General features: G+C 45.5%; 1 protein-coding gene across 1 annotated transcript in view; it reads left to right on the forward strand.

The window, feature by feature from the left end:
* Window positions 1–11,219: 11,219 nt before the first annotated feature.
* The window catches only part of WIPF1 (WAS/WASL interacting protein family member 1), a 76,586-nt gene continuing 61,343 nt past the window's right edge, over window positions 11,220–26,462 (forward strand). Inside the window, exon 1 of the mRNA XM_030580464.1 lies at window positions 11,220–11,437. The gene's annotated coding sequence lies outside the window, so the exon portion shown is untranslated. The remainder of the gene's footprint in view (window positions 11,438–26,462) is intronic.

The following is a 26,462-nucleotide window of genomic DNA, read 5'->3' on the forward strand; positions in this document are numbered from 1 at the left end:
GCACCCCCACCTCCAGGGACTACCCCTCCCTGGCAGTGAGCAGGCTGGGCCAGAGGAAGAGCAGGGCCCAGGCTACCCTGTCTTGTGCCCTCTCAAGTACAGAGGAAATATTGTGTGGGCAGAAACACAGATCACCCCCCACAATGTTTTCTTCACTAGCCCCCACTGTCCAGTTGGTTCTGCTGCCCCAGTGCCAAACTATATGCTCAGCGTTTTCTGGCAGACGGTTGTTTTGGTGAGCTACAGCCCCAAAACACAACTAAATAAGTTCGGTGTCTGGACTAGAGTCCTGCTATTTGCAATACTCCACTAAGCTTTTTCACTACCTGCTTTCCCCTATTATTTGAGAAAGAAGGAAAACTCCCAAGTCACATCTTGCCATTCTCCCATTCTCTGGTGCCATTGAGTCTCTTAGCCCTATAAACCACCACTGAGAGTTAAGTGTCAAGGCGAGGTCTCTGGTGGCATGCTAATAGGGCTAGCTGTATTTCTGACCTCACTGTGGTCTCTGACTATGTCTTCACAGGCCTCAGGCCTTGTGCCTTTACCTGTCCTCAGGTAAAGTACACAAGGTACTGTAGTCGAGCAGCCAGTCTATCCAGTCCAGTGCTTATCCAGCAGGTCTGACTAGATTGGATACCCTCAGCATTCTTCCCTTCGCAAGCTTGTGTCTAGCAGTGAAAACAGTGATCCGACAACTTTTTTAAAACATTGTTTTTTCTTAGCAGTAGGAACAAAGCATTAAACCTAAGAAAAGGAGGATTTTAAAATAGCAAAAGGTCTACACATCTATCTGACCTTGAATCAAGCCATCCTCTTGATGGGAACCCGACATGTCTAACTTCTCCCAGACTCTCCCACAGCAGGCTGTAGGGTGGCTCTAGCTTTGAGGGAGTGTGTGTCTCTTTAAACCCTCCTGAGACTTTTGACCCCTTCACAGAGACTGATTTAGTCCTGGGGGAAACCTGTCTGGCAAACCAGCAGGAGGTTGTGCCAGAGCATCAAAACAAATGGCTTTTGCATTGTCTCTCAAATGTGTGCTGATAAATGTACATCAGGGTCCACCTCCCCCTTCCTGGTGCATTTCCTGACAATCCTGTTACTGAATTACCACAATATGTGCATGCAGCAAACATCACAAGGACCCCACACAATATTCATAAATTATGACCAGCAGTGCCAAATCATCACAGCTGGTATTAGTAATTCCACATCCTCCCTTGGTGGCTTGTACCACTGCCCAAGGGTTTGCATCTGTTGGCAGATGCAGGACAGAGCTCAGATCATAGTGACAGACTAACCCAGGGTAGGGTGTGGCAATGCAAAGCTGCCACAGCCAACTAGACCTGTCTCAGAAGCGAGCAGTGCTAGTCATTGGATACACGCCTCTTGGGGGAATCTATTCTTTTTCCACTTTAGATTAAATTCTTTCTCCTAACTAACCAAAGAAGGGGGCACCTCAATTCTCTTAAGTTGTGCCACTTCAATTTTTGCCAACTGCCTATCCTGCTTCCTGAGTGCTTGGACCTCCATCAGCGTGGATCTGTGGGTATTAAGCACAGTGGAGTTGGGACATACCCTTCAATTCACTTCTATCCCCCCATTTCCCCATCCCTCTACAGAGACCCTTCACTTGGGAGCTGCTGTTTCAGGAGCTCCAGTCTCTTCTCATGGGGTCCATACAGGAAGTTCCCATGTCATTCAGAGGGAAGGGATTTTATTCCCGTTACTTTCTAATCCTAATCCTGAATACAAAGGAAGAGTAGTAGTGTGAGGCACCCGAAGGTGCTCATTCTGCCCCAGCGGGTACTGCTGAGGGGAAACTCCAACAACTGTGCACAAGGTGCACACACCCCTACAATGTAACACATCTCAAACAGGTAAAGAAAAGTCGGTAACTGTTTTATCTGACTCTTCAAACTAACAGTGTGCTGATCTGCTGAGTAAGAAGATGCCATTTGCACAGTAAGGAGTACTGTAAGTAACTGACGTCCACGTTTATTGTCATCCTCTTGCTTATTAAACTGTTATTGTTCCCTTTAATCCTTTGCTTGTTGTACCCCTTCATGTGCTTTTGACGTTACTCTTCCATGTCTTTAATTCAGCAGCCCCCTCTCACTTTTCTAGACTAACTTATTTTTGGTATTATTCTTTTTCTACTTTCAAAGGGTATGGCTACACTTGAAACTTCAAAGCGCTGTTGCGGCAGCACGTTGAAATGCAAGTGTGGTTGCAGCGCCAGCGCTGGGAGAGAGCTCTCCCAGCACTGCATGTACTCCACATCCTGATGGGGTTTAGCTTGCAGCACTGGGAGCCGCGCTCCCAGCACTGCGGCACTGTTTACACTGGCGCTTTACAGCGCTGTATCTTGCAGCGCTCAGAGGTGTGTTTTTTTCACACCTCTGAGCAAGAAAGTTGCAGCACTGTAAAATGCCAGTGTAGCCAAGGCCAAAGGCTCTTTTAATCACATTGGCCACTAACTCTTTTCCTTATGCACTTAGATTGTGTTCTAATGGGGCTTGGATATTTCACTCTCAGAAATGTCCAGCCATCCTGAATCTGTTGTCTTCTTCTTCAGCAATTACTCTGTCCAAGGGACCTGACCCACTAACTTGAGGGGGTTTTTGAAGTCTGCATTTAAAAAACCCATTAAAGAGTTCCAGAGGACCGTTTTCCACTGCTGCATGTGCCTGGAAGCAACAGTCAGAATGGGCTGCTGCTCTTAATATTCGCAGTGCAGATAAGCTAAATTTGATGGCCTTATTTAACTTCCTCAGCCAGTTGTACCTCAGCCATGTGACATGCAGCTGAGATGAAGTGGATATGGCAGAATGAGCAGAGAAACGACAGCAGCCTACTCTAAAAGCCCGATCATGAGCTCAGATATGCCACAGGTTGGAATTTCCTTCTGATCACTCACCCGGGACCAGTGATTGGAAAAGCTTACTGGTCCTGAAAGCATTTGTCCAGGTCCTGCCAAAGTGGTTCTGACTCTGTCAGGTCATGAACTATTAAACATTAGACATTAAAAGACAGGTGTCACTTGATAATCTGAACACATTGCAATATGTTGTTTTTGAATATTAGTATCATAAACATTCTCAGCATTCCCCCAAAGCTTAAGATTCTATTTGTCCCTTTGCTGTGGTTGCCTGAGAGGCAATCTGAGTCTCATGATGCTGCTGACTAAGCAGTTCCTGTTTCCACATTTAAGAGAAGCCACAGAGGCATACTGAAATTAAATGGAGAAAATACTGGGTTTAAGGACGGGGGTGGGAAGTGGAGGGAGATAATTGGATTTTAAGAGGGACATATGTGGTGCATAAGCATTGTGCTGGTTCTCTGCCGGGCGGGAGGGGGGAATTTCACCATTAAAGAAATTGTTTTCAGATGTGGTGATCTTTACAATAACAGACTTCACAGCTGTCACTGGTCTCTCACATTATCACTGATTTTGATATTGGTCCAGAATTTAAGATAGCAAGGCCTAGGCCAGAGTAATTTTTGATCACCAGATAGCCACACACATATCATCATCGACACATAGAGTTGTGTAGGAACCTGAGCAGTGCTCGGTAAGTCACTGGAATCCTGACACCCTAAATATATGCTTTGAGACACCTAGCCATCCTCCATATTTGTGCCTGGTGTTACAACCCTGGGGGAGCTCCCCATGGTGGACACTCACCAGGTTGCTGAACTTGGATTCAGTCACTGGACCCATGTGCTCTTAGGCAGATTGGGGCTGGATAGAGTCTAGGAACAGTTTCTGGTTCTGGGCCTCTAGATACCTTCCTGGGAGGCAGATATTCTGGCCAGTACTCCTTTCTGAGAGATAAGGATTCCACAGTCCAACTCTCCAGACACCATAACTAGAGCCAGCTCTTCCAAGCCTTCCCACCAAAGCTGTGGACCCTCTAGGTTACTGTTTCTCCCTTTGGGACTATGTGACAGTGAAAGCAAGGAACACATAGATTCTTCAAAGGAATTTCTAAACCAATCACAACAGACAAAGCACAGGAGAGATACTGATATATGGCAAAATAACAAACACCTGCACACAAAGCCTTCTAGTGTCTTTACTACTTCTAGAGCCCTTTGGGTTTTGGTCAGTACATTCAAGATTCCAGGACCTGCTGCTGCTTCTTGCCTTGCAGTTCTAGTCTCCTCTCAAAACAGCCAGGCAGAGAGCCGCCTTATTATACATTTTCAGTCCCCCCCACATCACTCCAGATGACTCTCCTCAGTGGCTTCAAATCCCTCATTGGCTGCTCCAGTGCTTGGTTACAAGTCTACCTGGGAGAACTGGTTCCTTTGGGCAGCAGCTAGCTTATTGTCCTAGAATGCCTTAATTTGAATGGGAGACCCTCTAGGTTAATGATGCTTGATTGCTCTGCATTGTTAGTCACCTGCTAACGCCTTCTGGAATCCTAGTCTAAAATGGAGGTAAAAAGGCAACAGAGCAGAGTACACTCAAAAGGACATTCACAAAACAAAATGGAGTTTGTAGTTTGATATAAAATGGACAGACATAATCTGTCACATCATGTGACTGAATAGAGAAGATTTTAGTCTTACACCCATTATTCATGTAGCCTTCTTTCCTGCTCCCTTTCATAGATATGGAGGGCACTGCATGCATCAGAATCAGTGCAGATCTGCTGATGGTAGGAGGAAGATTTGTGAAGCCCACTTAGAGCAGGCACACCATAAAGCCCAGGTTTGTGGGTGAGACTATCTTCAGAGGTACACGCAGTGTGTCTGAGGGGTAGGCATAGGAGCGGTGCCAGGGTTTTTGGTGCCCTAAGAGGGGGTTCTTCCACGCTTCCGGTTGTTGGTGGCAATTCTGTGGCGGGGGGGTCCTTCCGCGTTCCCGGTCATTGGGACACTTCGGCGGTGAGTCACGGAGCGAGTGAAGGATCCACCGCAGAATTGCCGCCAAAGACCCAGAGCACGGAAGGACCCCCAGCCGCCGAATTGCCGCCAAGGGCAGCAAAATGCCACCTCCCCCAAATCCTGGTGCCCTAGGCGTCCACCTAGGTCGCCTAAATGGAAGCGCTGGCCCTGGGTGGGCATACAGTGAAACAGGGACAGGCCAATGAAATTTGCTGCTCTTTGAATTGACCAGACACTGACCATGCAGGGAAGTACACAAGGGATGTCTATGTCGACTACTCAAGCCTTGTGAAACTGGGATAGTGGCTGCAGAGCTGCATAAGAGGGAGAATTCTTCCTCATTCCCTTTCCCTGTGGAGATTCACATTTCCTCCAGCTCAAGTACTCAGGCTGGGTGCTGGGAACAAGATTTTCACCAGAGTCTCAAATGAGTTGATCTGAAAAAAAAGTATCTTGATGTAATTTACTCCATACACATTGTGGAATCAACATCTCATGAGTTCCCTCTCATGAACAGTCCATAGGGAACAATTTACCTACATCAGTTTTAAACTGCTTTTAGCTAACAGTGACCCAAATGCAAAATCTGGTGCTCAGGAGATTCATGTGGATTTGTGACCCTCTTTAGAGGTCCTTGTGTCTGTGAACCCAGAATGGCAGTAAACACATATCTGCTTTTTCTACCTATGAGCTTTGTAATGTGGATAATATTCTTCATGTGTGAACAAATCCAACTATAAATGGGGAAAATAGTCTTTTCTCTGTTTAAATGTTGCAGGGCACTATGTGTGTAATGATACAACAGCATAGAAATGGCTTATAAACATGTTTGAGGGCTTTGCAACATTATATAGCAATAGCATGTTACTCAGTGAGGTGATACTGCTTTGGTTTGATAGGAATGCAGCATGCCACATGATAGTGCAGCCCTCAGTGCTGTCTTGGGATAACTACTAATCTCTTGGTGAAAGCATGAGAGTAAGACATAACTGGTTTGTTCAGCAAACAGAATACACAATCTTTGGCCTTGTAATACTGTGAACTTTTGGGCATACATAGCCCTGAGGAATCCAGAATGTATTGAGATTTCTGATTTCCCTGTATGTCTTTCGGCAGAAACCATGGCTATGCCTTTGTGATGAGGTGTCCACACCACACAAGGCCTAAAGGAGTTTAGGTGGCTAGAGGGGACAATTAACTGCCCAGGCTGCACCTGGAGGAATATCCAGGGAGAAGAGATTAATTAGAGAGGAGGCTCAGCTGATCAGGAACAGGAGTGGCCTGTATGAAGCCCAGGAGCTAAGAGCAGAAAGGGGACCACAGGGAATTAGTCTACATCTAAAATTACTTCTTGGGAGGAGAGAATTTGGGCTGACAAACCCAGGGAAGGGAAAGGACAGTTCCCCAAATAGCCACTGGGGAAGCAGCACAGACCAGGCAGTGGAGAGCAGACTGCCTGGGACAGTTTGCACTGAAAGACTTTGATAGCCTGAAAGGAGAGGACCTGGCCAGAGGGCTAAATCATGAAGAGGAAGCTTTAGCTCCTGGAGAAAGAGGGGCTGCAGGATGAGAGAGGATGATGGGTAGAGAGACTACCAGAGAAGGGCATAGCACCTGGAAGGAGCTAACCTGCAGACCGGTTGGGAGGAGGTGTCACTAGTGGTGAGTAGACCTGTGACAGCCTCACATAATATCACTTGCAGTTGCTGAGATGGTCAGGGTTTGTACAGGGAGCAAATGAGACAGGTCAGTTAGAAGCAAGGAAGGATATGGCTTGTTATACATGGAATGTGCATAAATGGGAAATCATTCTAGGAGCAAAAGTGCGTGGGAACAATCATAGAATCATAGAAGATTAGGGTTCAAAGAGACCTCAGGAGGTCATCTAGTCCAACTCCTGGCTCAAAGGAGGACCAATCTCCAAATAAATCATCCTAGCCAGAGCTTTGTCAAGCTGGGCCTAAAAAACCACTAAGGGTGGAGATTCCACCACCTCCCTAGGTAGCCCATTCTAGTGCTTCATCACCCTCCTAGTGAAATCGTTTTTCCTAATCACCAACCTAGACCTCCCCCACGGCAACTTGAGACCATTACTTCTTGTTCTGTCATCTGCCACCACTGAGAACAGCCGAGCTCCATCCTCTTTGGAACCCTCTTTCAGGTAGTTGAAGACTGCTATCACGCCCCCCACCCCACCCACCACAGTCTTCTTTTCTGCAGACTAAATAAACCCAGTTCCCTCAGCCTCTCCTCATAAGTCATGTGCCCCAGCCCTCTAATCATTTTTGTTGCCCTCGGCTGGACTCTTTCCAATTTGTCCACATCCTTTCTGTAGTGGGCCCCCCCCCAGCCCCAAAACTGGACACAGTACTCCAGATGTGGCCTCACCAGTGCTGAATAGAGGGGAATAATTATTTCCCTGCTGGCAATGCTTCTGCTAATGCAGCCCAATATGCTGTTAGCCTTCTTGGCAACAAGGGCACACTGTTGGATCATATCCAGTTTCTCATCCACTGTAATCCCCAGGTCCACAGAACTGCTGCTTAGCCAGTTGGTCCCCAGCCTGTAGCAGTGCATGGGATTCTTCCATCCAAAGTGCAGGACTCTGCACTTGTCCTTGTTGAACCTCATCAGATTCTTTTAGCCCAATTCTCTGATTTGTCTAGGTCACTCTGGACCCTATTCCTTCCCTCCAGCGTATCTACCTCTCCCTCCAGCTTAGTGTCATCTGCAAACTTGCTGAGGTTGCAATCCATCCCATCATCCAGAACATTAATGAAGATGTTGAAACAATCCAGCCCCAGGACAGACCCCTGGGGCGCTCTGCTTGATACCGGCTGCCAACTAGACATCAAGCCGTTGATCACTATCCATTGAGCCCGACGATCTAGCCAGCTTTCTATCCACCTTATTGTCCATTCATCCAATCCATGCTTTTTTAACTTGCTGTCAAGAATACTGTGGGAGACTGTATCAAAAGCTTTGCTAAAGTCAAGATATATCATGTCCACTGCTTTCCCCATATCCACAGAGCCAGTTATCTCATCAGAGAAGGTAATCAGATTGGTCAGGCATCACTTGCCCTGGGTGAATCCATGTTGACTGTTCCTGATCACCTTCCTCTTCTCCAAGTACTTCAAAATGAATTCCTTGAGAATCTGCTGCATGATTTTTCCAGAGACTGTAGTTCCCTGGATTCTCCTTCTTCCTTTTTTAAAAGATGGGCATTATATTTGCCTTTTTCCAGTCATCCAGGACCTCCCCCAACAGCCATGAGTTTTCAAAGATAATAGCCAATGACGTTGCAATCACATCAGCCAACTCCCTCAGCACCCTCGGATGCACTAGATCCGGCTCCATGGACTTGTGCATGTCCAGCTTTTTAAAATAGTCCTTAATCTGTTCTTTCCCCAGTGAGGGCTGTTGGTCTCCTCCCCATACTATGCTGCCCAGACAGCAGTCTGGGAGCTGACCTTATCTGTGAAAATTGAAGCAAAAAAAGTATGGCGTACTTCAGCTTTTTCCACATCATCTTGCCTGAGGAGATTGTGAAGGTTAGGACTATAACAGGGTTTAAAAAAGAACTAGATAAATTCATGGAGATTAAGTCCATTAATGGCTATTAGACAGGATGGGTAAGGAATGGTGTCCCTAGCCTCTGTTTGTCAGAAGGTGGAGATGGATGGCAGGAGAGAGATCACTTGATCATTACCTGTTAGGTTTACACCCTCTGGGTCACCTGGCATTGGCTGCTGTCAGCAGACAGGATACTGGGCTGGATGGACCTTTAGTTTGACCCAGTATGGCCGTTCTTATGTTCTTATTTGTCACTAGATTGCCTCCACCAGTCAGTTAAAGTCCCACACTTTCCCTGACCTTCTTGTTGTAGAAACCCTTCTTGTTACCCTTCACATCCCTTGCTAGCTACAACTCCAGTTGTGCTTTGGTCTTCCTGATTACACCCCTGCATGCTCAAGCAATATATTTATACTCCTCCTCTAGTCATCTGTCCAAGTTTCCACTTCTTGTAAGCTTCCTTTTTGTGTTTAAGCTCACTGAAGATTTCACTGGTCAAGCTGGTCACCTGCCATATTTGCTATTCTTTCTGCACATCAGTATGGTTTGTTCCTGAGAACTCAATAAGACTTCTTTGAAATACAGCCAGCTCTATATTGGGCTCTGATGGACAGTAGTACAGAATGGAGAGTCCCTTCCATCCTTCTACCCACAGCAGCTAAAAAGCAATGCCCAGGATATTCCCTGCTAAGTTACTATGTCACCAGCACTTTTATTTGGAGCACTATTTCATTCAGAAGCACAGCACTGGGCTATGGGGCATTAACAGAAGTTTTCTTTGTAGAAAACTGGGTGAAGCCAAGGTTAAAGGAAGAAGAATCTGTTGCTTGCTCATTAAAGCAATTTCTATATGAACAAGTTAATTGAGGTAAGACAACAAATTCTGCTCAGAGGCCTCATGTGGAGAGGTGTAATTGACCTCCCCACATATCTCCTTCCCACTGTTAAATTATGTTTGTTTTCTGCTGCCTGCCTCTCTGCCTGCAGCATCATGTCTCTAGAGCTGCACTACTCTCCCCCTGCTGCCTGGTCTCAAAGCTATCAGAGGCAAGCTAGGAAAATACCTGTTTCAGGAGCAATGTGGACACAAACAGAAAGAATATCTGTACTGGGGTTGAAAGACAGTTTTGTCTGGAGGGCTGGAACTATCTTTCAACTTGGATCCAGATATGCCATTATTCTACCTGCAATGCTAAACTGGCTGAGATAGCATGTAGCACTTTCACTTAGCCAATGGAACTAATTGCCATATAATAGCATTGAGGCCAAGAACCAGTCAGGATTCACAAATGATCATTCGTTTGTTTGGATAAGAAGTACTTCCTGAGTTTGAGGGGGGAAATCTAAAAAATAACAGAGGTTTGAAAGGGATATAAGCCCTCATGCTTCAGGCCATAACCCCCCTCTAACAATTGGGGGTTAGGAATAAACTTTCTCTGGCAGCAGGCTACCCTGTAACCACTTACTGGAAAGTTTTTTGTACCGGCCTCTAAAGTATCTGGTGTGGGCCACTCCTGGAGACAACAGGTCTGATCCAGTCTGGCAATTCCAATGCATTTATGATGGCATTATGATGGAAATAAGTTGGAAGAACAGGAATACTTGTGGCACCTTAGAGACTAACAAATTTATTTGAGCATAAGCTTTCGTGGGTTACAGCCTACTTCATTGGATGCATAGAATGGAACATATAAGAAGAGCGTGTGTGTGATGCCCCAGCCCTGCGCAGACAGTTGGCATGGCACACCTCAAGCTAACCGCCCATGTCTTAGGCTCTCTTGGTATTACATTCCCCGCTTTTTGTCTTTTTATGGAGAGGATGTTTACCCTTCTTCCCAGAAAGGTACAATGTATTGACTAAAGATGGATACTCTTCCGAAAATAATTAACTAACCACTTTTCCCCTTGGTCTATAGCAAGGGCACCCTCTTTCATCTAATTTCTTCTTTGTCCAGTTTGTAGACAGTCTTTGGAATGAGACCAGCCAGTCATCTGCAAGCAGATTAAGAGTGACGGGCAGGAAGAGTGAACTGCATCTATTTATTATCAATGGGGGATATCTTGTGATGGTGCATGGGTGGCTCCGGCGCTGAGTCACCTGGGGAGAGCCCCTGCCTCCAGTGAGAGACAGTTGCTTGCGTTTAACTGGGTGTTAGCTCCTGGACATCATCAGCCTATTAAAGCCCAGAGAAGAGAAATTGGGTAACTACCAGCCCCTCTAGGCTGCCAGGTTTGGTTTTGTTTTTTTAAATATAGCAATAAAACATTGTGTGTTCAACTGAAACCTCTAGAAAGTGTGGTTAGACAAACTGAAGTTCAGTGTTTCATTTTAATTGTGGGGAATGTGGATTTTTATGGAGTTTTTGTGGGAGAAGTTTGTTTTTAATCACAGAAAACTTGCGTCCCTTGCTGATGATACTAAAGGCTGGAGGGAAGGACATACAGCTCCCGCTGTTTATAATCCAAAACACAGAACTCTGCCTTTTTAGAAAGAGAAGGGGCAGCTGTGCTAAGACAATAACATTTCTTCAGCGGAGCTGAGGCTCGAACGCTACTGCTCGCTCCCTTAGATCTGGTTCCCAGCTCCTGCCCTTGCACCAACGGGGCTGGGCGTCCCGGCCAACGGCGCTTGCGAGGAGCCGCTCGGTGCCAAGGACAGGAGATGGGCATCGGCCCTGCTGGAGCGTCACTTGCCTAATGGGCATGTGCAGACACGTCGCACATGCTCATTCGGACCAGCTCCGGAGTCGGGACATGTGCAGAAGCGAAGAGGGCTCATTGGGCAGGTTCTGCTCTGGCTGCTCCGGGAGCTTTTCCTGCTGCTGCTGCTGCTCAGCCGCTCCCGGGCTCTAGAAATAGTTTCCCATCCCAAAATGCTCCGGTCGCTACAGCGGCTGGCTGAGAGGCGAGCGCTGCCTCCCTCGCCCGGGGCGTAGGGAGACCGGAGGGACCCAGGCGGAGAGCGGTAAGGGGAAGGGGGACCCCGCTCCTGGGGCTGACCCCAGCTGGTGGGGGAGGGGGAGGGGTGTCACTGGGTGGGGCTGGCAGCGGCGGAGGGCGCTGGGGTTTGTCTGAAGAGGCCCTGGGGAGCAGGGGCCGGGGCTTGGTGGTGCTCAGAGCCGCGCTAATCGCTGTCAATCAATCCCCCGCCGCCCCCAGCGCGGGCGTGGTGGGCAGAGCCTCGCGCCGCTTGCCCCGGCTCCCTTCCCCGGGCCGGGAGCTGCCTCCCCGCCCGCAGGCACCGGGGACCCGGAGCGCCCCTCGCTCCCGGGCCGGCCAGGGCGGGCACCCTGCGCAGCTCGTCCAAAGTTTGCGAGTGGGGGAAAGGTCCCCGCCTGCCTGTCACCGCACCACGCCGCCGAGCCGGGTCTGGCGGAGCAGCGGGCTGGCCTGGCCAGGCTGCGAGTCGGGGACTTCCTTGGGAAGGAAGGGAGCGAGCGAGAGGCACCGCGCCTGTGTTTGTGCCATGACACTGAAGCTGAATTCTTGCCTCTTTCTGTTTTCCAGACCTGTCTGTCTAACCCTTGGATAAGCTCCCTGCATTCTGAAGCAGCTCCCGCTCTTCCCAGCCGTCTCCATAGACTGTGCGCCCTCTTGTTACCACCCTTTTCTGATTTTCCTTTCCTTTCCTTGTGCTCTGCCTTCTGGACTTCTGTTGTTGGGGTATTTTTGGAGGGGCGGCTGGATGAATGGTGGTTGGATTGTCCATTCCATTAGTAAAATGTGGGGCCAAATGCTGCCCTTCCTTAAAAGCCATAATTCTGCCCTACCCTAAGCAGATGTGTCCCAGCTAACATCAGAATGCCTGTTTCTGCCCCTGTAAATCCCATGCAGCCAGATCAGACTGGAGGAATGGGGTCAGGCCAGGACAAATTAAGCTCCTTCCTTCTGCTTGTGACACCAAACTAAGATGTTGCCTCTGTAGATTGTGCAGTTTGTAAGAAAAAAGAGGGATGCCCATTTTATGAAGTGCTTTGATCAGCAGTTAAATGGTATATGCTGATATTTTAAATTGTGTAATTAGGCTTCAGAGTTAACACCCCATGGAGATGAATGGAGCAGTTCACATCTCTCCGAGCTATTGTTTCAGGCTTGCTTGCTTTATTTATTTGTTTTTGTAGACTCAAGCAGAAATCACTAAATCGGTCTACATTCACTTCAGAATCTGAAGTGTTTTTTGTCTTTTGTTTCTGCAACCCATTTGTTTGTGTACGACCAATTGAGCCAATATTGGAGCAGAATTTGGCCCTGTGACTTTAGGTGAGACATACTTGTTCAGAATTCCAAAACATGGAACTTCTTGTTATCACTTTTTTATTTTTAAACATTGCTTGACAAGGGGAAATACATCTGGCTAGAGCCAGGCATATAGGAGTGATGTGCAAGATTCTCCCATGATATTCTGCTAATGTGCCTCTCTCCTGACCTCTTTCCCTCCACCCCTTTTCCATACCTCTCCTCCGCAGAGTCTGAAGGTTTTGGAGATAAGACCAGGGAGCCAAGGTGACCATCAGACTCCTTTCAGGTGTTGCCTAGATAGGTTTTTTTGATTCATCTTCTCTGAAAATGGAAGGTTATCGCTGAGCTGAGGCAAACAACAGCCTGCAGGTCTGCCCCAGCCCACAGCCTTGTTAAGCATAGCATATACCATGGCTTATAGTAGAAAGAATATAGTAGAAAAGCGGATTCTCTGTGCTCTTAACACACATAGGGAAGGAGTCTGAAAAGTGGGAGAAACATGGCTGTTCTTATGTGCTCCCTCATGTCTGGCCAGTGGGAACACATGAGAAGAGAACAAGAACAGAAAGACTGAGAGGGTCAGAGGAAAGCTACATAGGAAAAATAACCTTTTTTTACAGAAAACCCTCCAGCAGAAGCATGGTAGGATGGTAGCATAGTACCCTTATAGGATGGTTGGCTATTTTTGACAGTCTCTGTGGTTATTCTTCTTCCATTCTTTCTGTCTCCAGCTGCTGCTGTTTTTTATCCTGACAGTACTTTAGGTATATCTACACTACAAGTGCTACAGTAGCACCGGTGCAGCTATGCTGCTATAGTCCTGTAGTGTAGACACTTGCAAGGGAAGGAGTTGGTTTGTCGCTGTAGTAAATCCACCCCCTGGAGAGGCAGTAGCTAGGTTGACAAGAGAATTGTTCCATCGACCTTGAAGTGCCTAAACTGGCACTTAGGTTAGCTTAACTACATCTCTCAGGGGTGTGAATTTTTCACATCCCTCAGCATGTGGACAGATCAGCCTACATCAGGGGTCAGCAACCTTTCAGAAGTGATGTGCCGAGTCGTCATTTATTCACTCTAATTTTAGGTTTCGTGTGCCAGTAATACATTTTAACATTTTTAGAAGGTCTCTTTCTAGAAGTCTATAATATATAACTAAACTATTGTTGTATGTAAAGTAAATAAGGTTTTTAAAAATTTTAAATGAACCTTCTTAAACAAATTAAAATGCAGAGCCCCCCCCAGCTTGGTGGCCAGGACCCGGGCAGTGTGAGTGCCACTGAAAATCAACTTGCGTGCTGCAGGTTGCCTACCCCTGGCCTACATTTTAGATGTAAACCAGGCTTTTGTCTCTTCCCCAATTCTCTCTTCTGCTGCTTTTCTGCCCATGTTATCTTCTTCCCATGGAGTTGATTGGGATGTTGGCCCTTAATGTGTGTCTGTCACTTGCATAGGCCCTTGAGTTACCACTTAAATCACTATGTTGCCCAATCTCTCATCCACAATCAGTGAAAACAAATGTACTAGGAATATTATGTGACACATTAAAGAAACCCTTTTGGCTGTCTTCTCTTCAGAATGGAAGCTCTCTGGGGCAGGGACTGCGGTCTCTATTCTATGCATCCAAAGAAGTGAGCTGTAGCTCACGAAAGCTCATGCTGAAATAAATTTGTTAGTCTCTAAGGTGCCACAAGTACTCCTGTTCTTTTTGCGGATACAGACTAACACGGCTGCTACTCTGAAACCGGTCTCTATTCTATGTTTCATACAATGTCTAGCAGAGGAGGGCCTCACTCTTGGATTCAGTTGGCAACTAGCCACTACCATAATAAATTGTCATACCTCAGTTATTCCTTTTCAGATGCACACACTCTGTATAGCTAACTTGAAACTAAAGGTGGCAAGAAGCAACAGTTCTTCAGATTTTTGTTTTGTTTTGCAAATCTTTTCCTAATGCTCTGGATACAGCTTAATATTTCAATATTTACCATCCCATCTGCCTTGAAATGGGAATTACAAGCACTTATATTGGAGTGCAACAAGATCAGTGTCCTCTACTGAAATGTAACTTGTAACTTTATACAGTAATACACAACTCATTGAATGGCAGCAGATCTCCTTATGTCTCCTATAGGAATAAAACTCCAAGGGACTATTCTCTCTTTTTCACCCCTGAAGTATGCACACCGCGGTCCCATAACTGCATCTGGACTCTAGCCCTCTTACTTACACAATTGCTTCTTTGCTTAGCGGAGACGCAAAGTAAATCTGAACTGTATTGGAAGCAAGCCTTTACCTTTGGCAGATGTGTGCTCTTCCCTTCCCCACAGCCTCACCTAAGACAAGAATAAGACCCCAGATATAAGATACTAGAGGGGCCAATGACAGGTGGGAGCTATCCTAGCCTCTTTGTGAAGGAGACACTAAGACTGCAACATCCCTCCTTTATTGTCCCTTGCCAATATCTCACTGAAGTTCTTACAGCTACCACGTTGTTACTCTGCTTGTAAAAATTGCTATGCTTTCTTAGAAGCAGAAAAGGCTGTACCTTTGGCTGTTAGTATAGTAGCAGCCCAGAAACAATAATCCAGACATCTCCCCAAGGAACAGAGCTCTTCCCTAGAGGAGCATACACTGTCTCCAAATATATCATAGTGGTGCCATTGCATTTCAACTAAAAATTCACTTCAGTCTTGACTAACTTGCATATGTGGACCTTGGAGTTACTGTTTGGAAACAAAGAAAAGATATTGGGGGGAAAAAAGGGCAGGAGGTTGGAAACCTGTCTAAAGAGCTTGTGAAATGAGTAACACACGTATCCAAAGCCTAACAATGAGCTGCTGTGAAATGGTGTAAAACTTCCATTCTCATTAAAAGTGGGTGTTCTCCCCACTGATTTCTCTTATTCTTCTTGATAACGTTACACCTCAGGACTAATTTAGACACTTTCTACTTTGTGACTTCATTCCTGCATGTGGTGTAGTTTTAATTTTTTAAGGATTGGATCTGGTGTAATATGTATTGTAAGGTGGGAGTGTGATTGTGTCTTGGTTCACAACTGCTCAGTAAGTCTCCGTGCATTTGAAAGAAATTTCAAATAAGCATTGCTGTTATACGTTGCAAACAAGTCACCTATTTTGGGCAGGATAGTTTTTATACTTGGCAATATTAAAGGGAAAATACTAAAATGGCTTTAAATAATAAGACTTGGAGATATATGATGTATTGCATCAAGTGCATAGCAAAGTGTTCACAGTCTTCTATATGATCATGAATCATTTGTCAGTTAATTAACCATGCAAGTCACTAACTTGTACCAGTTACCAAATAGCCCAGGGAAATGCATTATAAAAAAAATCTAATTTAACGAAGTTGTCTAGAATGCTGCTTTGTACTGCACATATTGTTGAACAAAAATAATGAAATATTGATGGATTTTTCCAGCCGCCATTCTTCTTGCAATATCAGTTTGATGCTCTGAGCTGTAACACTGACACTATAGATAAAGGCTGAACATGAGATACAGTTTGGCCACTAGCATGCAGCATGTGAAATTTGCAGAGCTATTGCAAGAAAGTAGCAGTAAATATATTTTTGTGTGTGTGGAATTATTAGGGAAGTGATGAGTAGTTCTTGCATGTTTTATACATCTACTTGCATGTTTTATACATCTAGATACTTTTTTCCAAGAAAACATACAATGAAATCAGTGTCCAGACCACAGTACTTCAGTGTTAGGAGTTGGATAATTAAATAATAGAGATGGTCTCAGCAGCATTTAAAGCTAAGAGAATAAAAACCAACTGCCATTGAGTCTTAAGATTTGAACCTTAAAGGATGCTATAGAGCATTCGACATGGGGGTTTTGCAAGATGAGTCGACTAAAGGCCTGTGGCTATAACAGAATGACACCCAAAGGCCTGAAAGAGCTGCTCTCTCAGGGTCCAATCCAACTCCCACTGCAGGCTGCCTGCCACTGACTTGGAGTGTGTCAGATTGTATCTGGTAAGAGGAGGCTGATACTGTGGGAGCAGGTTAAACCAAATCTGAGAGAGTAATGAAGTTGAGAGTGGAAAGTTTGCCCAGCCCTACTAGGAGATAAATTGGAAACACATCCAATAGCTTGACCTGCCTGTTTTGTAAAGTGGATTGTTAACACTGTCAAGTTATAGTGCCTGCCTAGGATCTATTTCAGCATTTGGTTCTAATTACAGATAACTAAAATTTAGATTTAAAACTCCTAATTTTGTAGCTAATTTACCCTCCTGATATAAAAACGCAGATTCCTTTGGTTTATTTAAGCCGTTTATACAATACTTGCCTTCTTGAATCTTTCTGTAGCATGTGTACACTATCCTCCTCCTCTTAGGGCTTGTATCCTTTGAAGACTGCCCACCCCCACGCACTTATTACATATTTTTATTTTCATTTAGTGCCAACTTTAACATACATCTAGCCGTAAAGAAAGTACAGGATATTCTCTGTACAGTGGAAAAGAAAAGAGGCTAAATAAATAGCCAATTGCATACTAGACCTAGGTGCCTTTCTTAGCATTTTTTCTTCTGGCTTCTAATGTCTTGTTGCACAGGCAACTCTACTTATGCTTTCTGGAAGAGTTGGGGGTCTCTCTCCTTTCAAATACTTGTGGTGAACATAATGGTGATTAAAGGTGTGAGATTGAGATCACCCTGGAATGCGAAGTACTCTGGCAGCAGTATAGGTACAAGGTGGGAGCAGCAGAGGAGACTTTTCCACTAATATACTTCAGCCTTGACCTGGAGGGGAGCACTTCTAGTCTTGACAGGGGAGTAAAACTTATGTGCCCATTCAGTATTTGGCCTCTGTTTGCTGAGGCTGCCATGTGGAAGGATGGCCACTAGGAACTGGACTGATGGCAGACACTGTACAGACTCATAGAAAGACAATCCCTACCTCCAAATAGTTTAGACTGCTAAATAGAGAAGACTTCCAAAGAGATGTTTGTTTGTTTGTTTGTTTGTTTGTTTGTTTGTTTGTTTGTTTGTTTGTTTGTTTGTTTGTTTGTTTGTTTGTTTGTTTGTTTGTTTGTTTGTTTATTGGGGAGGGGGGAGAGGAAACAGAAACGCAGAGAGGTGAGTTGATTTTTCCTAAGGTAATACAGTAGGTTTTGTGACAAAGCTGGGAATGCAACCTAGATTTCTAGACTCCCAGGCTAGTGCATTATTCACTAAACTACACTGCTTCTCAACATAAGGGTATCGCCTCCCACTGCTCAACTATTATAAATCAGTGAACAACAGGGGTTATCGGGAGAGAGGAGGATAGCCTCTCATTCTACTTTATTGAACTTATTTTGGTTAATCATCTGTCATGCTCTATTTTTTTTAATGTTTTTAAAAATCATCCACAGAATCAGAGTTTAAAACTTGCATTTTAAAAAAACTCAAATCTTTTTTAATCTAAAAATTGTTTAGAAGTAAACAGAGCAGCATATTCAAGGGCACCATTTGGGAATTAAGCCTGCAGAGTTAACTGTGTCTCTGTTTCGAATTCCAAATGCTGTGAACAAGGGTCCATTCAGCTCTTGGTTATGTTATGCTGAATTGTATCAAGAAGAGAAAAAGTGAATCATAGAGAGAAGCTTCAACTTAATTTTTATATCTATTGCTTTTGTTTCAGTAGCTCTTTGTGAGTGATGAAGCAGGATTCTACTTTCTTTCCTGTTTTATTGGCAAAATTATTTGTCTAGAACGTAACTTGTGCAGGTCATCTGCTAATTGCTAGCATCTGTGAAACTCTTCTAGGTTATATAAGCATAGCTAAAAAGTCAGTAAAACCTTGCTTTGTTCAGATTTGTCCATTTTATACACCATAATGAGAGCTTGGCTTTGTGACTAACTTGCAATGGACAGCAAAATCGTAAGAGGGCAGAAGTATGAGCTGAAAGCTGTGAAATCCTTTAAGTCACAGAAATAGACATAATAATGTGTCATTTCATTGTAAATACAAGTGTTACAAAGCTCAGACAATGTATTGTGGTGCTACGTGGTAAACAGAGTTGTGTGTCAAGAGTTACTCTGTAGCAGCTGAGTCTGCCAAATAAATAAAGCTGATTTGCCCATAAACCAGACTGCAATGGTAGTGATAAACTGAAGGGCTTGTGCTCTGAAATGTATCACAGATTAGACACACTCATTGATAGAGCAAGCTGAAATATTCAGTCTTTTAGAAAATGAGTCCTCAAATGGGACACGTGTACACTAGAAACAGTTGACTAGAGAAATATCCCTCCATGTGAGAAATCGTCCAGGGCTCACTGACCCAAGTTAACTTAAAGTCCCAATGTTTATAATGTTCAATATGTCTGAGACTTCTGTTTACCAACATCCGCCACTAATTACTGATACCTAAGGGAACACAGTTAACTTGAAATCTAAAGAGTGAAAATTTAGTTGTAGATCATGTCCTCTCAGTCTCCCTGCTGACTTGTCATACAATCACATTTTCCAGCTTTGTGGTGGTTTTCCCTTTTGCTGGATAACCCCACACAGACAGAGACCATGGAAATGGCTGCATACAAAGTGCAGTCAAACGTACAAAACAACCTGAAAAATATTTTGTTTTTTGTAACAGTCCTCTTAGGTGTTAATTGTAACAATTGAAGGGGAAAGGTTTTCAAAGAAATGTGGCTTCAGTTAGGTGTCCCTTTTCAAACCAGAGGTCCTGCCTCAATAGCTTAGAACTGTGCTCTGGCTTCACACTTAGGGCTTGTCTACATCACAAAGTTGCAGCCCTGGTGAGGGGGTTACAGCGCTGCATCTTAGGAGGTGTACACATCTGCAGGGCATCACCAGTGCTGCAACTCCCTGTTTGCAGCGCTGGCCGTACTCCCGTTTTGTCTCGGGTGTAGAGGATCCAGAGCTGGTGATCCAGCGCTGGTAATCAAGTGTAGACACTTACCAGCGCTTTTCTTGACCTCCGTGGAATAAGCAGGTATCCCAGCATACCTGAGGAAGCCTCTCTGGTAATCAAGCACGTCTCCTTCCCCGGTTTGCTCTCGCGTTCCCCGAGCAAGCAGGTCTTCTTCCCTGCGGTTTGCAGGGGGGTTCGGGGAACGCGAGAGCAAACCGCGGGGAAGCGGTCTCCTTCCCCGGTTTGCTCTCGCGTTCCCCGAACCCCCGTGCAAGCAAGTCTCCTTCCCTGCGGTTTGCTCTCGCGTTCCCCGAACCCCCGTGCAAGCAGGTCTCCTTCCCTGCGGTTTGCTCTCGCGTTCCCCGAACCCCCGTGCAAGCAGGTCTCCTTCCCTGCGGTTTGCAGGGGGGTTCGGGGAACGCGAGAGCAAACCGCGGGGAAGCTGGTCTCCTTCCCCGGTTTGCTCTCGCGTTCCCCGAACCCCCCTTGAAGCCGCCCAACAGCGCTGCAGTGTGGCCACATCTAACACCACTTGCAGCGCTGGTTGCTGTAAGTGTGGCCACTCTGCAGCGCTGGCCCTATACAGCTGTACTAATACAGCTGTAACAACCAGCGCTGCAAAATTGTAGATGTAGACATACCCTCAGATCACCTTAGTCCTGTTAATTCCTATAAAGCTAGCAGATCCAGCCACCTGAGATTTTCCCTGCCTAGGAGAATCCCCTGGGTAGCATAGAGCCTTTCTAGCAGCTCCTACACTGCTGCCCTCTATTCACTGATGAAGGGTGTGCTGCAAGGAGACATGCCTGGGACATTCCTAGACCCTGGCAATCCCCAGCTCCTAGAATGGCCTTTTAGAGCCGTGGAAGCTGAATGTAAATTACAACAGCTTTTTGCCCCTTCTGGTCTTGTACCAAGTGAAATGTGCGTGAGCTAAAGATCTGAGCCAGGGCCTTGGCATCTATAACCTGGTATCAGCTGAATTCAAGATGATGCTTTTTCAGCTCCCATTAGAGCAGAGAACAGTTCATTCAAAGCCATAAATGTGTGGCTTCTAATGAGAACTTCCCATGCATGCCGGAAGGTCCTTCCTTTTTGTGGGTAACCCAACCTGAAATCTAGCAGGTTTCATATCTGGTATCTGATTTTTTTAATACACCTCTACCACGCTATAATATGGTTGTGGGGAGCCAAAAATCCCTACCGCATTATAGCTGAAACTCCATTACATGGAGGTAGTGGCTGCAGGGCAGCAGTGACTTAAAGGGCCCGGGCTCCCCGCAGTGGCTGGAGCCCGAAGCTCTTTAAATCACTGCTTGAGCCCTGCGGGGCTGCGGCAGCGGGGCTTAGGCGGCGTTTTAAAGGGTCTGGGACTCCGGCTGCTGCGGGGAGCCCCAGACCCTTTAAATCACCGCTGGAGCCCTGTTGCCGCTACCCTGGGGCTGTGGCAGGGGGGCTCACCGGAGCCCCAGACCCTTTAAAGCGCCACCCAAACCCAGCTGCTAGCACGCTATATGTGAATCCATGTTATATCGGGTCGCATTATAGCAGGGTAGAGGTGTACTTGAGAGAGGTGGGAAAAGAAAATGACCCTCTCTTCTTCCTCCTTTTGCTAAAAAAGACTCAACCCCCTGCTGAGATGCTTAGAAAGGCCAGTAGAAGTCTGTTGTGAAAATGTATTTTCTGATCAAATTTACTGGACTGACCAGTATTTGACTCTGTGGACAAGGTCAACAATTAAATATTTAGCTCTTGTCATTTTCAAATCACTTTACAAACGTTTACTAATCCTCCCAACTTGAGCATTGTGATCACTATCATTTTGGCATCCTGACAGCCACATTGCACAAGCATCATTAATGCTGGTATTTCCTTACTTTTCTGAGTGCTTGACTTTATGACCTGAATGTTCTTCTAATATACTTGTTTGGATCTAATTTCCTGCAGTTTTTGCCTTAAGAAAAGCCAAAAACCTGGAAAAAGGTTGTGTGGAACATATTGATTCTCACATGCTTTATCTTTAGATCCACCAACTTCTGCCACTTGCGTGAACGGAGTAATTGATTTAGTAGGTTATCTATCATCCTCATTGTGGGTCAGCATCAAGATGTTAGGGGGCTTATTCCTTCACCCTCTCACTTCCCTGGTCCTTCTCGCATGAACAAAGAGCAACAATACCCAAAGGCACTAACAATTCGATGTTTATTGGGGTGAACTTCCAGCAAGCATGATTCCAGTTTCCTTCCTTAGTGTCCCCCTTCCCAGCTCTGACACCACAGAGCCTTGCCTGTGTCCCTGTTCCTGTTCCCATCCCCTGTTCCCATTTTCCCCTTTAGCAAGACATGATTTTAATTTCCCCATCCCCAGTCCCTGTTCCCATTTCCCCCCTCTTCCTGATTGACTGCAGACTATATAGCAAAACCTGAGTTTTGCTTAGCTTTACCTTAACCAATCATTTTACTGAAATTTAACTAACCAATCCTAACATATTGTAACATGGTTATTTAACCAATTATATTCCACCACCTTCATTGGTTTACACCCAACAAAATTAATTATACAGCAGACAGAAACAATTACAGAACCGGACAGAGACCATGCAAATAAACATACAAAACAATACAGAAGTGAGGATTTCACAACTACATCTATACAGACATAAGGGTTTTCCAGCTGTGTCTATTGATAAGTGAGTTCTTGCCAGACAGGATGCTATCTTCTAGGCTCTTCCGTTTCTCTGGAGGTGATAGGAATATCAGGGCAGGACTGTATTCCTAATAGCCCAATAGCACCTTATTTCAATGTGACTAGTTTGGAATGTGAGGATCTGACCATACACTTCCCAGCTTATGGCTGCCTAACTACATCTTAGCTGAAGGCCTTAGCCTGTCACAGTAAGAGAAGACCATTACAGACAGTGATTTTGATTCTTTCTTTTATACCTCTATAACTAGCTAAGTGATAAGAATACACCTAAATTCTTAAAAGTATAGGCCTTTGCAGACAGGCCTGAATATCTATATCCTAACAGTGGGTAGCCACTAGAGGGAGATGATACAGGCTACTTTTTTTTCTCAGTGGGTTTCACAGATAGTTGCTGACAGCAGACGTCTGATGGGACTCAAGAATCCTGGGTTCAATTCATGCTTCCGAGAGGGAAGTGTATCTAGTGGTCACAGACCCTATTGTCCCCCCTAACCCTCCCCGACTCCGGTCCATGTCCCCCTTTCTCCCAGTCCACCTTCTCACCCTTCTGTATTCCAGCTGCCTCCTCCTGTTCCACACTGCTTGGGCACCAGCAGGGGGAACTATGAGGCATGGGAAAGAGTCTTCCTGCTCTCAGTCCCTGTGCCTGGCACCATAGTGACCCCTAGCAATTGCAGGGGAAAGTGTGTCTCAGTCCCTGCAGTCCTGGGCTGGAGCATGTTCAGTGCAGACTAAATCTTCAGCTACCAAACTCTATCAAGTCTCTCCTGAGCATAATTTGGCCAAATTTGGGCTGATTTGCACAGGAATAGCAAAAGCACATCCCTGACATTAGGGTGGTTTCTCCCTGCCAAATTTCAAGCCATTGTTCCAAAGCATGGAAGCGCTAGAATCTTTCAGTGAAATGAGGGTAAGAATATTTTAACATGGGCTAAACAATGTCTTTTTCTCAGAACTAGGTCAAGAAAATGGCTGAACCACTTTGGATGAACTATTTCTTTAAAAAATATTGTCCTGAGGCACTCACCCAGCATGGAAAATTTCAACCCAAATAATAGTTTGGCCAAGGTATAAGCAACTGAAAACAGGGTCTTACAATGGGAAGTGTCAGGCAACCTTAACCATGGGCATCATTACCTGTACTACTTATTGAAAAACATTTTAAATGACCCAGAACCACAGAGCCGGGCAAATAGCTAGTCTATAACTCCATGTTCTTATTGCCGTTATGCTCCCTCTCTGTTTCTTACACTCACTTGTTACAATCTAATTTAAGACAAGATACGACGTCTGTGGGACAGGCTGTGTTTGTATAATAGGGCTCTGATCAAGAATCTCCATAAAAGCAGGGGGGCCCACCACTGCCTGGACTGTGGTCCTGCACCCCGCTCTTCCCCTTCCCCCCGAGGCCCCACCTGCACTCATCACCATCCTGTTCCACCTGTGCCCCCAAGACTCTGCTCGCTTCTCTCTGCCCCACTCCCCCCCGGTTGCACACCCTTAAGGCAAGGGTAAAGTGGGCCCCCTGGTCATCGCGCCCTGCTCTGATCCTAATTGGGAGCTATGGTAATTCAAATAGTACTACCCTGGTGAGGTAGGTATAAAAGTATTCCTCTTCTGATCTTACAGATAGTGAAATCAAGGGGGAGAGGTGAGGTGACGCACTCCAAGGCCTCAGAGAGAGTGCACATCAGAACCTGGTCTAGCACTCTGTAGCTCCTAGCTTCTAGTACTGTGCTCAGAACACCTGAGACCCTTATTGTTTGGCCTCAGAATGTTAATATATTTGCTAAAACAAACATGCAGCTGTGCCAAACGTTGAAATTGTACATAACACCATAAAGCTTCAAAAGAAAACAAACCACTCTAAGAAGAAGCAACAAATCACATTGCAGTGGCCCTCCCAAGTACCCTGCTTCTGTGTTCTCAAATCAAAGCTCTGTGTTTGTTCTAAACAGGTGATTCTGGGTGGAAAACAGAGGAGTTATTTTTGTTTCATAGCAAAATTTATTTTAGAAGTTCTTTTGGATGGGCTGGGCTGGCATTCTAGTGGCATCACAACATATCCTCTTGTGGAGAGCCAAGTTCTGAGTCACTTTCATTTGGAAGAGCATGTCAGCTCTCCAGAAGCAGCGTGGATGGGCTCTGAAGAGAGCTGATTCAGTCCTTTGCTAAAAGTGGGACTGATATGATGGAAGTAACTCAAGGGAAGAAAATGAAGGGAGTCTTTGAGGTTTCAAGAAGGGTTTGGAGGAACCCCTAAAAGAGGTAAATTGATTGAAACAGGGAATGTAAGTTTTTTAATGTTGTCTCTCTTTCAAATTCCCCACCATGCTGCATTTCAAAGTGAAGAATATAAGACCACATGCTTCTTTGTACCTCTGGAGACACCTAAAGTAGATAAAATGGGGTCAGAGCAATAACTAGAAGTGTCCTGGTTAATAGGTAGAGCCCACCTACCACTCCCAATCAGAACCCTGCATAATCAGGCCCTCTGAGATTTAACATTGCCTCTCTTTCATTAGCGTGTCCTGCATGTGAGTGTCTGTGTATTCTGACTAAAGTGAAGAGGAAGACAAACTACCCCCCGGTTATGGGGAACTAGAATGTGAAGTGTTCCATGACTGACAAACAGCACAAGATGACTGGAAAAGTTCCTTTTTTATTAATCTAAAATGAGAAATTGCATTGAATGTGAGAACGCAGATGTTTTACCAAGTGCATTGCAGGGTAAAAAGCTGCTGTTGCATGTCAGTGTGAAGCCCAGACTAGAATATTGTAGGCCAATTCACAATATCTTGATAACAAATTTTTCTCTGGGGAAAAACCATAGTGATTTGAATTGCTTACAGGAGGAGTGGTGCAAGACAACTCTATTCTTAGCAAAAAACCAAGTTGGTTCAGTTTAAGAACTCCCTTCAGTGTCAAGAGCGTGGCCATTAGAGACCACAAATTATGGTAATGATACTCTATACTTCTGTAATGTAGCACCTTGCAACTTCAAAGTGCTACACAAAAACTAACTTATTGGTTTTGCATCCATTTAAGACCCTCCACCGTAAGGCATGAAGGGAGGCAAATATAAGTAAAATGGGGAGAGGGGAGCAAAAAACACTTCCCTGGTGTGTTTTCTCCACCACCACGACACAGACACGCATACAATTTGTGGATGCCCCCAAATGCCAGTTGTAGGTGGTGCTGGCTGTCTGGCTTGGCAGGGCCAAGGAGAAGCCATTCACTGCAGCATAATCTCCTCTGAAACAGACAGATGCACCTATGGCAACACCAGCTGGAGTGAACACTGGTAGGTGTGGCACTAACTCCTGTTCCACTCTGTCCCCGACCCATGGAGAGGCAGTATGGAAAAGGTGCTGCAGAGAGACAACGGCAGCAGGGTAGGCTCAAGCAAGGCTGTCCCTGCCCCTGCAGATCCTTTGGGTTTGGAGACTCTTTCCTTTGGGCTGTTCTACAACACACACATCCTTCCACGGGGGATCTGGGGCGCCTGCCTACTATACCCCTTCAGTGGAAAGAGCATATTACTCCCTGTGTGCCTGGCCGACTGCTGGCTGATGTATTGGGGGACCATGGCCCGACCCGCTTCGGGGAACCTGGTAATGCAGGGACAGGGACTATATGCAGCTGCTGCACAGTGTGAAAGGGGAAGAGGCTTTGTGCTTTACCCTGACCATCTTCATGCATGGGGCAAGCACAGTAAATCCTGTCCTGTATGCCTTGCCATTAGCGGTTCTGATCTGGTCCCATCTGCCTCTAGAAAATTCTTAAGGAATAAAAGCTTGTAATCGTTTTTGTTTTTAAAAAACTCACTCCCTGAAGAGATGGGCAGGATGAGTGTTTGAGTTTTTTTGTTTTTTCCCCTAAAGCTCATGTGCACCAAGCATCCTTTATTGTGGAGTGTTTGGAATGTGGTTCTGACAAGGCTGTTCTGTTCTGGTGAGGTGGATAAGCTGATTTTCCTTGGATGATGCAGTAGCCCCTGTGCTCTCAATCCTCTAGTCCTTTTGCATGTAAAATCCCCATGGAATTCCCTCTGACCTCCCTGCACACAAAGATTGAAGGGTCAGGTCCTGCATCCTTCATTTCTTAAATGGTACTTGACCCTTTGTGCCACAGTAGCCTTAGATATAAAACACATC

Source organism: Gopherus evgoodei, chromosome 11 (assembly GCF_007399415.2).
Source record: "Gopherus evgoodei ecotype Sinaloan lineage chromosome 11, rGopEvg1_v1.p, whole genome shotgun sequence".
Classification (NCBI taxonomy): Eukaryota; Metazoa; Chordata; order Testudines; family Testudinidae; genus Gopherus; species Gopherus evgoodei.